General features: G+C 38.2%; 1 long non-coding RNA gene across 1 annotated transcript; it reads left to right on the forward strand.

Moving 5' to 3' along the window:
- The first annotated feature begins 403 nt into the window (after positions 1–403).
- On the forward strand, positions 404–3,134 carry LOC142494373 (uncharacterized). Its single transcript, XR_012801401.1, has 3 exons — positions 404–553; positions 1,565–1,587; positions 2,951–3,134. It is a non-coding gene; the product is annotated as an uncharacterized LOC142494373 (long non-coding RNA).
- Positions 3,135–3,677: the final 543 nt, after the last annotated feature.

Genomic DNA, 3,677 nt, shown 5'->3' on the forward strand with positions numbered 1-3,677 from the left:
CACGTCGCTTGGGGGCGGGACTTACATCCGTAATCCTTTTTAAGGACGCCTTGGCCCATGACAAGGGTCCCACGTCATACGTGGTGGACCCGGTTTTCAATGTTGTAGATGTTGCATGATAACAAAACAGGTATGTGTTAGAGTTATGGAAAAATGTTGCTAATATGTTTAAAGGGATAGGAAAGTACGTATATGTATACCGTCAGCAATGTGTACTACTCTTTCAGGTTCTACTATATTGTATTAGGAAACAATTTGTTTGTGATCGCTACATGTTATGCAGTCTGCAATGTTACGCTGTATCCACGCATTGAAAGTGAAAATGGTGGTTACAAAAAAAAAAAAAATTTAAACGCAGAGTCAACGCATAACGATTGTTATATTTACCATTCTTCTAGAATTAACTCTTCGCCTGGCTGCAACTGGTCGCTCCAGAAATGCAAGGCATTTTTATCCACGCTTGACCCAACCGCTGAATCCAGTATGACACATATCTCCTCCAGGATGCGCTCATAGGAATCGCCACTGCTTTCTTCAAATAATTGGTCGGGAGGTAGGTTCATTTCTTCGGGTTCCCATTCCAATGCATTTTCAGCTGAAAGGCTTGGTACATAATCATAGTACTTTTGTTCTTGTACAATGTGGGTTTCAGGAATGGAGGCTGCAGATATTGCAGCACGTATCGATTCAAACGGATCAGTAGTAGCGGATACATTGCTATTGCCATTAGGAATAAATATGCCTTTCACGACAATATAAGTGCCGTCTTTCAGGAGAAATTGTTTTTCCGGGGCAATCTTCCAGAAACCATAGGTGTGTTGTAGCTTATCCTGGTCACGTTCAAAAAAGTCATTACTTGATAAAGTGAATCTTATTGAGGAATTAAAATTCCGTGCATGCTTACGGTCTTGGTAATAAGGATATTTTGCTCGAATGAAATCATCGATTTGGCGTGTGCTTGCTTTCTGTCCGCGACTGTTCAAGATGGCTTCACAGATCATGTACTTATACCCTAAAAGGGGATTAATATTGTTAACGAATTCATCAGCCATGTCTGAGTAGCACAAAAGCTGTGTGCAGGTCTGTGTTATTTGCTCATCAAAATGAATGTGCTGAATGGCTAACAAACTCCTGTTTTTCCTTGTCAAGGTCAACAAAACTAACTACTTTGACTCCTTATTTCAAACGCCAATTGGATTTGTTTGTCTAATTGGGTTAACAGTTGTGGTTTGTGATATGGGACTGTGGGAGAAACATTTCTCCTTCTTTTATCTCGTTTGTGAAAAACATCCCTAGAATTTGAATGCGTTCACATAGTGTTTTTTTGAACACTAACAAAGACCACTGTGTGAAAATATTTCTTAGCCAGGCATATCAGTACAAACACACACCTGCAAAAAGAAATGTTTTTTCCCCGCTTACATTTCTGTGTGTATGTGAAAGTCTGGTTAACTCCCTGTCTGCATGAGTTTAAATACGTGTGTATATATATATATCTAAATATATCTCTCTTATAAAAATATATATATTTATATATTATATTTTATTTTTTTTAATATTGCAGGAGTACACACAACATTGATGGCAGTAAGTATACCTTGTATGAAACCTATTTAAATGGTGAGAAACATGATTGAATGAAGTAATAAACATTTGTTTAAGCACAATACTGTTAGAGTCTCATACTTAGGATATTTCTCAAACATTATGCCTGTATTATTAAAATAGTGTGCTTTCACAAGGAAGCATGAAGTGTATTAGTTTGTAAAATACATGTATACCAGTTTATATAGTACTATATATATATATATATAGATATATAGATATATAGATATATAGATATATAGATATATAGATATATAGATATAGATATACACACACAAACACACACACACACACACACACACACACACACACACACACACACACACACACACACACACACACACACACACACACACACACACACACACACACACACACACACACTCAGTGTGTGTATATATATTTTTATACATTCTGAGATGTTATTGAAACAAGAACACACAAATGATTAAAGGACAAAATTAGAATGCCCAAGCAAGGCAAAGGTAAGTAATAATTTACACATAATCCTGCTGTACACGTACAAGAAAGATGTTTGCAGTTACTTAGGTGTTTTTATAAATGCATGTGACTAATATGCATATGCAATTCTTACATCAATTAACACACCCAAATGCAATGTTTTGCTGCAAAGTCAATGGCAGCTTCTCTAAACTTTGCAACTGGTTCCAGGTGGACCATTACTGAACAGACGATTAATACATAAATATTTATAACACTATTCATTAATTGAGTGTTAACATTTCCAAAACTTCACGTGTACAAGAACATACTTGAAAGTTTGGAAACAACACAGTCTTCAGCATACATACAATAGTAATTAGATAATGTGAAGTCAACAAAACAAGGCCAAAGACATATTTTCTGAATTATAACATTTATTTTTTTTGTTCCTTTTGCGAGCGAGTAACAGGCCTGCTTGTTGTCTCTTGAATTTTCCTTTTTCTTTTGCCACCAACTTTAGGCACAGCAGAGCCACTTTGAGTGGCCTCTGGCACTTCACGGGCAGGGCTTGTGGGCAGTGACTCACCTACAGGGCTTTTGGGCAGTGACTGTTCACCTACGGGGCTTGTGGCCAGTGACTCACCTACAGGGCTTGTGGCCAGTGATTCACCTACAGGGCTTTTGGGCAGTGATTCACCTACAGGGCTTTTGGGCAGTGATTCACCTACAGGGCTTTTGGGCAGTGATTCACCTACAGGGCTTTTGGGTAGTGACTGTGAGCAAGTTGGTAGACACTGCACAAGTGATGGTTGGTCTGTTTCATGTGTGTCTTTTGTTGTTTTTGACCAAAAACTGGTCAGTAGTAACTGCTTGTATTTTGTTTTTGTGGGCTCCTTTGTAGGTGTCAGCTGCTGATTTTGTACAGATGGCAGTGGTAGTATGTCGTCAGGAACCTGCACAGCAATCTCTGCTACTTGACCGGTAACATTTGGGCCTGGTGAATGAATATCAGATGAATGTGGTGAAAACTGACCTGCATGAACAGATCCTGGCTGGGAGGTGTTGAATTGTGGTACATTAGTCATTCTCCAGTAATTAGCTTGTGTTTGCTGAACAACTAATGCTTCGAATGAGGTGTTGATTTTTTGCAACTGTTTCGGCACTTCAATGAAGACTCTGTGGAGATGTGCCAATTGTGAAACTGTTTCTTCCTGCAGTGCAATCATCCTTTCCAGCACTGTCATGAAGTCAGAATGGCGACGATTTTCTGCTTCCACAATTTTTCCCTCAGAAGCTACAATTGCATCGTATGTCGTATTTGCTGGACGATTTGCCGGTAAAACAGTTTTAATTGGAACGTCTTCATGGTCACTTGCTTCTATTTGTGTGTGTATGGCGGTGGCGTCATCATCATCATCATCATAATCCTCTTCATCATGTTCTACAAATAAATGTACAAATTATTAAATGTCATGTTAATCTCTGCTGTGTTACTATGTAATTGTACTGTGTCATAAGTAACAACTAACATGTTTCCATACGTTTTATAACCTCACATTAAAAACTACCTTGACTTAAGAATAATGTTTGGACTCAGTATGAAATATGAGTGAATGAAAACTTGCTGT

This window comes from Ascaphus truei, chromosome 5 (assembly GCF_040206685.1).
Source record: "Ascaphus truei isolate aAscTru1 chromosome 5, aAscTru1.hap1, whole genome shotgun sequence".
Taxonomy (NCBI): Eukaryota; Metazoa; Chordata; class Amphibia; order Anura; family Ascaphidae; genus Ascaphus; species Ascaphus truei.